This window comes from Xenopus tropicalis, chromosome 5, assembly GCF_000004195.4.
Source record: "Xenopus tropicalis strain Nigerian chromosome 5, UCB_Xtro_10.0, whole genome shotgun sequence".
Lineage (NCBI taxonomy): Eukaryota > Metazoa > Chordata > Amphibia > Anura > Pipidae > Xenopus > Xenopus tropicalis.
Genome location: NC_030681.2, coordinates 1,884,764 through 1,897,755, shown reverse-complemented (window position 1 = coordinate 1,897,755; position 12,992 = coordinate 1,884,764).

The window sequence follows — 12,992 nt, the reverse complement described above, 5'->3', positions numbered from 1 at the left end:
ACATATACCAGTTATATGGTCAGTACCTTCTGTGTTGGCATCGGAGCAGCCATGTTGGATCAGAGGGATGTCTTTAATCCGGAGGGATTTTGGGTAGGGTCCAGCAGCCGGGGCAGGGGGTCCAGGGGGAGAGGGAAAAGCTGGGGAAGTGTTACATTGGGTAATGGAGGGGCAGGAGGAGAAGGGCAGGAAGAGCAGAAGCCGAGTGTAGGGGGTTGGTGGGAGACTGATGGGGGGGGGAGACCTTGTTTGTAAAGGCAATGACTGTCAGTGTAAGGGGAGTGAGAGAGAAACCTGAATTACTGGGGGGCTGCCCAGGGGAGAAATGGGCACAGAATGGGCAGCGGAACCCTACTAACACTAATGCCAATGTGGGTAGTAACAGATGGCAGCCAATCAAATTAGAGGAAAGGAGGTTACAGGAGAGCTGGGAAGTTGTGGGATTCCCCCCCCACCCCGCTGAATCAGTGGTAAATAAACCCAATAGGGCTGTCTGCCCAATAAGGGGTAATTATATCTTAGTGGGATCAAGTACAGGTACTGTTTTATTATTACAGAGAAAAGGGAATCATTAACCATTAAATAAACCCAATAGGGCTGTTCTGCCCCAATAAGGGGTAATTATATCTTAGTTGGGATCAAGTACAGGTACTGTTTTATTATTACAGAGAAAAGGGAATCATTTAACCATGAAATAAACCCAATAGGGCTGTTCTGCCCAATAAGGGGTAATTATATCTTAGTTGGATCAAGTACAGGTACTGTTTTTATTATTACAGAGAAAAGGAATCATTTAACCATTAAATAAACCCAATAGGGCTGTTCTGCCCCCAATAAGGGGTAATTATATCTTAGTTGGGATCAAGTACAGGTACTGTTTTATTATTACAGAGAATAGGGAATCATTTAACCATTAAATAAACCCAATAGGGCTGTTCTGCCCCAATAAGGGGTAATTATACTTAGTTGGGATCAAGTACAGGTACTGTTTTATTATTACAGAGAAAAGGGAATCATTTAACCATTAAATAAACCCAATAGGGCTGTTCTGCCCAATAAGGGTAATATATCTTAGTTGGGATCAAGTACAGGTACTGTTTTATTATTACAGAGAAAAGGGAATCATTTAACCATTAAATAAACCCAATAGGGCTGTTCTGCCCCAATAAGGGGTAATTATATCTTAGTGGGATCAAGTACAGGTACTGTTTTATTATTACAGAGAAAAAGGAATCATTTAACCATGAAATAAACCCAATAGGGCTGTTCTGCCCCCAATAAGGGGTAATTATATCTTAGTTGGGATCAAGTACAGGTACTGTTTTATTATTACAAAGGTCCAATTGCCCTTTTGGAGCCAAGAAGGATTTTTCTTTGACCCCCTGTGAGGCAAATTGGAGACAGACTTAGAGGGCCATTTAAAATCCTGTGAGTTACAGAGAGAAGGAAACCCTCCTGCTCTGTGCAACCTGCTGTTTTCCTCCTGACCACTAGAGGGGGCTCCCTTCTTATTCCTAATATCCTGCAGAAGCAGAGGCAAACTACTCATTCAACTGCCTCATGGGGGTTATTAATGTTTGTGCCCCTACCAGCAGGGCAGACTTTCCCTAATGGGGCATTATTACAAACCTGAATTATTTCCCATTCTCTTCTGACTCTTTGCAGCTTTCAAATGGGGGTCACTGACCCCGGCAGCCAAACCCTTTGCTCTGTGAGGCTCCCGTTTTATTATTACTTTTTATTCCTTATCTTTCTATTCAGCCCCTCCCCCTATTCATATACCCATCTCTTGTTTAAACCACTAGCTGGTTGCTAGGGTAAATAAGACCCTAGCAACCAGATAGAGAGCTGCTGCTCTACATCATATTACACTGGTGTGGGGATAATAGATACTGTCCCTTTAAACTACCTAGAACTTCCACAACAAACCACAATGACACACTTGGGGTGGAGCCGACATGTGACATCATCCCGTGATGACATCAGAAGAGATGGTTGGAAAGAGCAGGAAACCCTCAGCACTATTTGTATAAAGCTGCGGGTTATTCATCAGTTCTGTGCAAGGTCACGGCGGGGCCCCCGGGGGCCATTTACCTCCCCCCCCCCGTCGCTGCATCATTCGCACTTGTGCAACTCGCCTTCATCACGGAAGATTTTGTAAATCTGGAAATGAAACAGATCGGTGGGTTTGTGCCACCCCAGGCCGGGCAACGTGCCCCTTATTGTGCCCAGGTGTCTGATTAACGGGTTGTTTGTCAGCCTGAGCTGCTATGGGGCTGGCGCCTCCCTGTCAGTTTATAGAGGGTACATTTGCCCTTTAATGGGTTGAGTTTATTTGCAGGTCCCTATCCCATTCCATCAGTCCCTGCCCCAGTGAGCTAACAATCTAAGGTCCCTATCCCATTCCCATCAGTCCCTGCCCCAGTAAGCTTACAATCTAAGGTCCCTATCCCATTCCCATCAGTCCCTGCCCCAGTGAGCTAACAATCTAAGGTCCCTATCACATTCCCATCAGCCCCTGCCCCAGTGAGCTTACAATCTAAGGTCCCTATCCCATTCCCATCAGCCCCTGCCCCAGTGAGCTTACAATCTAGATCCCTATCCCATTCCACAGTCCTGCCCAGTGAGCTTACAATCTAATGTCCCTATCCCATTCCCATCAGCCCCTGCCCCAGTGAGCTTAAAATCTAAGGTCCCTATCACATTCCCATAAGCCCCTGCCCCAGTGAGCTTACAATCTAAGGCCCCTATCACATTCCCATCAGTCCCTGCCCCAGTGAGCTTACAATCTAAGGTCCCTATCCCATTCCCATCAGCCCCTGCCCCAGTGAGCTTACAATCTAAGGTCCCTATCACATTTCCATAAGCCCCTGCCCAGTGAGCTTACAATCTAAGTCCCTATCCCTTCCCATCAGCCCCTGCCCCAGTGAGCTTACAATCTAAGTCCCTATCCCATTCCCATCAGTCCCTGCCCCAGTGAGCTTACAATCTAAGGTCCCTATCACATTCCCATCAGCCCCTGCCCAGTGAGCTTACAATCTAAGGTCCCTATCACATTCCCATCAGTCCCTGCCCCAGTGAGCTTACAATCTAAGGTCCCTATCACATTCCCATCAGTCCCTGCCCCAGTGAGCTTACAATCTAAGGTCCCTATCACATTCCCATCAGTCCCTGCCCCAGTGAGCTTACAATCTAAGGTCCCTATCACATTCCCATCAGTCCCTGCCCCAGTGAGCTTACAATCTAAGGTCCCTATCCCATTCCCATCAGCCCCTGCCCCAGTGAGCTTACAATCTAAGGGCCCTATCCCATTCCCATCAGTCCCTGCCCCAGTGAGCTTACAATCTAAGGTCCCTATCCCATTTCCATCAGCCCCTGCCCCAGTGAACTTACAATCTAAGGTCCCTATCCATTCCCATCAGTCCCCTGCCCCAGCAGAGCACACACACACACTGTGGTCAGTCACATCAGGAGCCAATTATCCTGTCTATGTATTTGGGGAGTAGGAGGAAACATACCCACCTTGCAGTGAGTGGAATCAATCCCAGGACCCCAGTGCTGCAGGCTGTAATGCTAACCCAGTGTTGACATTTACTCATTAGCCAGTGGGGCAGGCCTAGCTGTGTTATTGCATGGAGCTAGACAGCCGTGAGTCAGACTAACAGGTTTGTACCTACTCAGTCGATCTTGGCCAGTTTTGAGCAGTTCTGAGAGCTGGAGGCTTAGTGACATTCAGTGACCCAGTCTGGTATTTCAGGTACGAGCCCAGACAGCCTCTACAGGCTTGAAATAAAGCAACGCTCGGGAAGCTGTTGGGCCTGGTTACTAGCCCTTGTAAGAGAGTTGGTGACCCACTAAATCTATCGGTGTCCAATGTGAGAGTCAGTAACTGACTGGGTCAGCCTTGCTGGAGAGAAAACCTATAGAGTCCAATCAACCCCGGGTTAGATCTTTCGATTGGACCTAGAAATGAGAACTTGGCTCAGTCCTAGCAGATAAAAGATAATGGAGTCCCTTCTAATCTACTAAGGTTAGTGGAATCTCTCTTGGGGGGACTCCGGAGACTTATGGGGTCCACCTCTCTTCTTGTCTCTCTTAAAGTGACAGGGAGTGTGTCCTGATCTCAGAACCCATCTTGCCTATGTCTGAGAGCTAATGGCACAGTATTGAGTATTGGTTGGATCTCAGAACCCATCCTGCCTACGTCTGAGAGCTGATGGCTCAGTATTGAGTATTGGTTGGATCTCAGAACCCATCCTGCCTAAGTCTGAGAGCTGATGGCTCAATATTGAGTATTGGTTGGATCTCAGAATCCATCCTGCCTAAGTCTGAGAGCTGATGGCTCAATATTGAGTATTGGTTGGATCTCAGAACCCATCCTGCCTAAGTCTGAGAGCTGATGGCTCAATATTGAGTATTGGTTGGATCTCAGAACCCATCCTGCCTACGTCTGAGAGCTAATGGCACAGTATTGAGTATTGGTTGGATCTCAGAACCCATCCTGCCTAAGTCTGAGAGCTGATGGCTCAATATTGAGTATTGGTTGGATCTCAGAACCCATCCTGCCTAAGTCTGAGAGCTGATGGCTCAATATTGAGTATTGGTTGGATCTCAGAACCCATCCTGCCTAAGTCTGAGAGCTGATGGCTCAATATTGAGTATTGGTTGGATCTCAGAACCCATCCTGCCTAAGTCTGAGAACTGATGGCACAGTATTGAGTATTGGTTGCATCTCAGAACCCAACCTGCCTACGTCTGAGAGCTGATGGCTCAGTACTGAGTATTGGTTGGATCTCAGAACCCATCCTGCCTACGTCTGAGGGCTGATGGCACAGTATTGAGTATTGGTTGCATCTCAGAACCCATCCTGCCTACGCATGAGAGCTGATGGTTCAGTATTGAGTATTGGTTGGATCTCAGAACCCATCCTGCCTATGTCTGAGAGCTGATGGCTCAGTATTGAGTATTGGTTGGATCTCAGAACCCATCCTGCCTACGTCTGAGGGCTGATGGCTCAATATTGAGTATTGGTTGGATCTCAGAACCCATCCTGCCTAAGTCTGAGAGCTGATGGCTCAATATTGAGTATTGGTTGGATCTCAGAACCCATCCTGCCTAAGTCTGAGAGCTGATGGCTCAATATTGAGTATTGGTTGGATCTCAGAACCCATCCTGCCTACGTCTGAGAGCTAATGGCACAGTATTGAGTATTGGTTGGATCTCAGAACCCATCCTGCCTAAGTCTGAGAGCTGATGGCTCAATATTGAGTATTGGTTGGATCTCAGAACCCATCCTGCCTACGTCTGAGAGCTAATGGCACAGTATTGAGTATTGGTTGGATCTCAGAACCCATCCTGCCTAAGTCTGAGAGCTGATGAATCAATATTGAGTATTGGTTGGATCTCAGAACCCATCCTGCCTAAGTCTGAGAGCTGATGGCACAGTATTGAGTATTGGTTGGATCTCAGAACCCATCCTGCCTAAGTCTGAGAGCTGATGGCTCAATATTGAGTATTGGTTGGATCTCAGAATCCATCCTGCCTAAGTCTGAGAGCTGATGGCTCAATATTGAGTATTGGTTGGATCTCAGAACCCATCCTGCCTAAGTCTGAGAGCTGATGCTCAATATGAGTATTGGTTGGATCTCAGAACCATCCTGCCTACGTCTGAGAGCTAATGGCACAGTATTGAGTATTGGTTGGATCTCAGAACCCATCCTGCCTAAGTCTGAGAGCTGATGGCTCAATATTGAGTATTGGTTGGATCTCAGAACCCATCCTGCCTAAGTCTGAGAGCTGATGGCACAGTATTGAGTATTGGTTGGATCTCAGAACCCATCCTGCCTACGTCTGAGAGCTGATGGCTCAGTACTGAGTATTGGTTGGATCTCAGAACCCATCCTGCCTACGTCTGAGGGCTGATGGCACAGTATTGAGTATTGGTTGCATCTCAGAACCCATCCTGCCTACGCATGAGAGCTGATGGTTCAGTATTGAGTATTGGTTGGATCTCAGAACCCATCCTGCCTATGTCTGAGAGCTGATGGCTCAGTATTGAGTATTGGTTGGATCTCAGAACCCATCCTGCCTACGTCTGAGGGCTGATGGCTCAGTATTGAGTATTGGTTGCATCTCAGAACCCATCCTACCTACGCATGAGAGCTGATGGTTAAGTATTGAGTATTGGTTGGATCTCAGAACCCATCCTGCCTATGTCTGAGAGCTGATGGAACAGTATTGAGTATTGGTTGGATCTCAGAACCCATCCTGCCTATGTCTGAGAGCTGATTGCTCAATATTGAGTATTGGTTGGATCTCAGAATCCATCCTGCCTATGTCTGAGAGCTGATGGCTCAGTATTGAGTATTGGTTGGATCTCAGAACCCATCCTGCCTATGTCTGAGAGCTGATGGAACAGTATTGAGTATTGGTTGGATCTCAGAACCCATCCTGCCTATGTCTGAGAGCTGATTGCTCAATATTGAGTATTGGTTGGATCTCAGAATCCATCCTGCCTACGTCTGAGAGCTGATGGCTCAGTATGGAGTATTGGTTGGATCTCAGAACCCATCCTGCCTACGTCTGAGAGCTGATGGCTCAATATTTAGTATTGGTTGGATCTCAGAACCCATCCTGCCTACGTGTGAGAGCTGATGGCTCAATATTGAGTATTGGTTGGATCTCAGAACCCATCCTGCCTACGTCTGAGAGCTGATGGCTCAGTATTGAGTAATGGTTGGATCTCAGAATCCATCCTGCCTACGTCTGAGAGCTGATGGCTCAATATTGAGTATTGGTTGGATCTCAGAATCCATCCTGCCTACGTCTGAGAGCTGATGGCTCAATATTGAGTATTGGTTGGATCTCAGAATCCATCCTGCCTACGTCTGAGAGCTGATGGCTCAATATTGAGTATTGGTTGGATCTCAGAATCCATCCTGCCTACGTCTGAGAGCTGATGGCTCAATATTGAGTATTGGTTGGATCTCAGAATCCATCCTGCCTACGTCTGAGAGCTGATGGCTCAATATTGAGTATTGGTTGGATCTCAGAATCCATCCTGCCTACGTCTGAGAGCTGATGGCTCAATATTGATTATTGGTTGGATCTCAGAATCCATCCTGCCTACGTCTGAGAGATGATGACTCAGTATTGAGTATTGGTTGGATCTCAGAACCCATCCTGCCTATGTCTGAGAGCTGATGGCTCAGTATGAGCATTGGTTGGATCTCAGAACCCATCCTGCCTACGTCTTGAGAGCTAATGGCACAGTATTGAGTATTGGTTGGATCTCAGAACCCATCCTGCCTACATCTGAGAGCTGATGGCTCAGTATAGATATTGGTTAGATCTCAGGAATCAATCCTGCCTATGTCTGAGAGCTGATGGCTCAATATTGAGTATTGGTTAGATCTCAGAACCCCACCCTGCCTATGTCTGAGAGCTGATGGCTCAATATTGAGTATTGGTTGGATCACAGAACCCCATCCTGCCTATGTCTGAGAGCTGATGGCCACAGTATTTAGTATGGTTGGATCTCAGGAAACCCATCCTGCCTACGTCTGAGAGCTGATAGCTCAATATTGAGTATTGGTTTGGATCTAGAACCCATCCTAGCCTATGTCTGAGAGCTGATGGCTCAGTATTGAGTATTGGTTGCATCTCAGAAACCCATCCTGCCTACGCATATGAGCGCTGATGGCTCCAGTATTGAGTATTGGTTGGATCTCAGAACCCATCCTGCCTAAGTCTGAGAGCTGATGGCTCAATATTGACTATTGTTTGGATCTCAGAACCCATCTGCCTACATCTGAGAGCTCATGGCCAAGTATTGAGTATTGGTTAGATCTCAGAACCATCCTGCGTAAGTCTGAGAGCTGATGGCTCAATATTGAGTATTGGTTGGATCTCAGAACCCATCCTGCCTACGTCTGAGAGCTGATGGCCACAGTATTGAGTATTGGTTGGATCTCAGAACCCCATCCTGCTATGTCTGAGAGCTGATGGCTCAATATTGAGTATTGGTTGGATCACAGAACCCATCCTGCCTATGTCTGAGAGCTGAAGGCTCAATATTGAGTATTGGTTGGATCTCAGAATCCATCCTGCCTACGTCTGAGGGCTGATGGCTCAGTATTGAGTATTGGTTGCAATCTCAGAACCCATCCTGCCTATGTCTGAGAGCTGATGGCTCAGTATTGGAGTATTGGTTGGATCTCAGAACCCCATCCTGCCTACGTCTGAGGGCTGATGGCTCAGTATTGAGTATTGGTTGCATCTCAGAACCCATCCCGCCTAGTCTGAGAGCTGATGGCTCAGTATTGAGTATTGGTTGGATCTCAGAACCCCATCCTGCCTACGTCTGAGAGCTCATGCTCAATATTGAGTATTGGATTGGATCTCAGAACCCATCCATCCTATGTCTGAGAGCTCATGGCTCAATATTGAGTATTGGTTGGATCTCAGAACCATCCTGCCTACGTCTGAGAGCTGATGGCACAGTATTTGAGTATTGGTTAGATCTCAGAACCCCATCCTGCCTATGTCTGAGAGCTGATGGCTCAATATTGAGTATTGGTTGGATCTCAGAACCCATCCTGCCTATGTCTGAGAGCTGATGGCTCAATATTGAGTATTGGTTGGATCTCAGAATCCATCCTGCCTACGTCTGAGAGCTGATGGCACAGTATTGAGTTTTGGTTGGATCTCAGAACCCATCCTGCCTACGTCTGAGAGCTGATAGCTCAATATTGAGTATTGGTTGGATCTCAGAACCCATCCTGCCTACGTCTGAGGGCTGATGGCTCAGTATTGAGTATTGGTTGGATCTCAGAACCCATCCTGCCTACGCATGAGAGCTGATGGCTCAGTATTGAGTATTGGTTGGATCTCAGAACCCATCCTGCCTATGTCTGAGAGCTGATGGCTCAGTATTGAGTATTGGTTGGATCTTAGAACCCATCCTGCCTACGTCTGAGAGCTGATGGCTCAGTATTGAGTATTGGTTGGATCTCAGAACCCACCCTGCCTATGTCTGAGAGCTGATGGCTCAATATTGAGTATTGGTTGGATCTCAGAATCCATCCTGCCAACGTCTGAGAGCTGATGGCACAGTATTGAGTATTGGTTGGATCTCAGAACCCATCCTGCCTACGTCTGAGAGCTGATAGCTCAATATTGAGTATTGGTTGGATCTCAGAACCCATCCTGCCTACGTCTGAGAGCTGATGGCTCAGTATTGAGTATTGGTTGGATCTTAGAACCCATCCTGCCTACGTCTGAGAGCTGATGGCTCAGTATTGAGTATTGGTTGGATCTCAGAATCCATCCTGCCTACGTCTGAGAGCTGATGGCTCAATATTGAGTATTATTTGCATCTCAGAACCCATCCTGCCTACGTCTGAGAGCTGATGGCTCAGTATTGAGTATTGGTTGCATCTCAGAACCCATGCTGCCTACGTCTGAGAGCTGATGGCACAGTATTGAGTATTGGTTGCATCTCAGAACCCATCCTGCCTACGTCTGAGAGCTGATAGCACAGTATTGAATATTGGTTGGATCTCAGAACCCATCCTGCCTACGTCTGAGAGCTGATGGCTCAGTATTGAGTATTGGTTGCATCTCAGAACCCATCCTGCCTACGTCTGAGAGCTGATGACAGGTATTGAGTATTGGTTGCATCTCAGAACCCATCCTGCCTACGTCTGAGAGCTGATGGCACAGTATTGAGAATTGGTTGGATCTCAGAACCCATCCTGCCTACGTCTGAGAGCTGATGGCTCAGTATTGAGTATTGGTTGCATCTCAGAACCCATCCTGCCTATGTCTGAGAGCTGATGGCTCAGTATTGAGTATTGGTTGGATCTTAGAACCCATCCTGCCTATGTCTGAGAGCTGATGGCTCAGTATTGAGTATTGGTTAGATCTCAGAACCCATCCTGCCTATGTCTGAGAGCTGATGGCTCAATATTTTGTATTTATTGGATCTCAGAACCTATCCTGCCTACGTCTGAGAGCTGATGGCTCAATATTGAGTATTGGTTGGATCTCAGAACCCATCAGTGTTTATATTGATCATCTTTTCTAAAGAGACTGTCTCTTAAAAGGTCCATCTTGCTTAACTTATAGAGAGTGGGCTGCTAATGGTCTGTTTTAAGCAAGATGGAAGCAGATGACTTATAAAGCCCATTTTAGTTCTGTCTCGGAAGGTCCACTTTGCCTAAGATAGCCAGAGAATGAGAAGCTGAGGGCACAGGAAAGGAATCTTATAGCATCCATAGTACCATCTAGGTGCCATTAATGTCTTGCCCATCAGTCCGAGAGAGTAAACTGCTAAGCCTGTGATTAAACTGGGTTACTGTGGTCCCTAAGGCTGGCACGGGGTTCATGCCCTTTAACAAGATTCATTTCTTTAAATTCCAGGCACGGGCACGTGGCGCTCTCGTGATTCCCAGAACTTGTCCTCATCGCCGCTCAGCCTGGATTTATGGTTCCTGATGATTAGGCAGCTGGCAGGCATTACTGTTTGCTCAGAGTTTAGAGTTTGGCCACTTACAGGCATCAGCGCTCACTAATGGGCCTATTTTGTTCTAAAAATAAGATGTTCCTGGGCATCCCATCTGGCGCTGTTTGATGTTATCGGGCTGCGATAAGGGGAGAGCTGAGTGCAGAGCTTGGCTACTTGCTGAGTTAGAGATATAGAATATGAGTGCAATGAGGCGGCACAGTGGTACCGGAACAGTATCAGTGGGCACAATGCCATCTGGGAGAATGTCTGTAGGACAAGTGATAGCCAAGGCCCCTGCTGGTCCAACTGAACCTATCTCAGATGGGCCCCATTAGTGCTGGGGGTAGAAATGGGAGAAGGGGTGGGTAAGTACCAAGGAGGGACGGGGTGGCTCAGTGATGAGAGAAAGAACTGCTCAAAGGTAAGAGAAAAACAATGCCCCCTGGTGGTGAGAGAAAGAGCCACTCAATGGCAGTAGAATAAATAGTGGGAAATGGACAAGTGGGTGGTGGGAGAGAAGGTGGCTCAGTGGCGGCAAAATGAGTGGCCCAGTTGTATAGGAAGAGGTAAAACAGGGCAGTGGCTGAGTGATGGGACAAGGAATGCCTGGTGGGAATGGAGAGACCCAATGGTGGGAATGGAGTGACCCAATGGTGGGAATGGAGTGACCCAATGGTGGGAATGGAGAGACCCAATGGTGGGAATGGAGAGACCCAATGGTGGGAATGGAGTGACCCAATGGTGGGAATGGAGTGACCCAATGGTGGGAATGGAGTGACCCAATGGTGGGAATGGAGTGACCCAATGGTGGGAATGGAGTGACCAATGGTGGGAATGGAGAGACCCAATGGTGGGAATGGAGAGACCCAATGGTGGGAATGGAGTGACCCAATGGTGGGAATGGAGTGACCCAATGGGGAATGGAGAGACCCAATGGTGGGAATGGAGTGACCCAATGGTGGGAATGGAGTGACCCAATGGTGGGAATGGAGTGACCAATGGTGGGAATGGAGTGACCCAATGGTGGGAATGGAGTGACCCAATGGTGGGAATGGAGTGACCCAATGGTGGGAATGGAGAGACCCAATGGTGGGAATGGAGAGACCCAATGGTGGGAATGGAGTGACCCAATGGTGGGAATGGAGTGACCCAATGGTGGGAATGGAGTGACCCAATGGTGGGAGGCAATTGGCTCAGTGGTGGGAGAAGGGCAGGAAGGACAATTGCGGTGGAAACAGTGGATGCGCAGTGGAAGAAGAATGGGTTAATCGGAGGCTGAAGAATAGGCAGCTTGATGGCAGTGGGTCCCGGCGCAGCTACTGGGGCAGTTTGTACCAGACGGGGGATATTAAGGGCGGCTAACTGTATCCAGTAGGAGGCGCCAGACGGAGAGGGGAGAGGCAGGGGCCACACCCAGCCCCCGGGTGCCACGAGCAGACTGAGGGTTCCACCTTGGGCAGCCGACGTGCAGAACATGCGGGCGACACACAGGTTTATGTAACATAACGAGCGCATAACGAGCTCCTATTAATTCCTAATTGTAAGGGAGAGAGTGGGAAGTCTCACTGACACATCCCTGTCTGATTCCCCTGCGTATCCTTACTATATAATATTAACTCAGCGCCGTGTCCCCCCCGTACCCAACGTGCCCCCAACTGTGCCCCCAGTACCCGATATGCCCCCAACTGTGCCCCCAGTACCCAACGTGCCCCAACTGTGCCCCCAGTACCGCTGGTTTAATAGCCCAGATACGGCCATAAATTCCCTGCCTTTACCCAACGTGCCCCCAACTGTGCCCCCAGTACCCGATGTGCCCCCAACTGTGCCCCCAGTACCCAATGTGCCCCCAACTGTGCCCCCAACTGTGCCCCCAGTACCCAATGTGCCCCCAACTGTGCCCCCAGTACCCGATATGCCCCCAACTGTGCCCCCAGTACCCAATGTGCCCCCAACTGTGCCCCCAACTGTGCCCCCAGTACCCAATGTGCCCCCAACTGTGCCCCCAGTACCCGATATGCCCCCAACTGCTGCCCCCAGTACCCAACGTGCCCCAACTGTGCCCCCAGTACCGCTGGTTTAATAGCCCAGATACAGCCATAAATTCCCTGCCTTTACCCAACGTGCCCCCAACTGTGCCCCCAGTACCCGATGTGCCCCCAACTGTGCCCCAAGTACCAAATGTGCCCCCAGTACCCAATATGCCCCCAACTGTGCCCCATACCAAATGTGCCCCAAACTGTGCCCCGTACCCAATGTGCCCCCAACTGTGCCCCGTACCCAATGTGCCCCCAACTGTGCCCCGTACCGCAATGTGCCCCCAACTGTGCCCCGTACCCAATGTGCCCCCAACTGTGCCCCGTACCAATGTGCCCCCAACTGTGCCCGTACCCAATGTGCCCCCAACTGTGCCCCGTACCCAATGTGCCCCAACTGTGCCCCCAGTACCCAATGTGCCCCAGTACCGGATGTGCCCCCAACTGTGCCC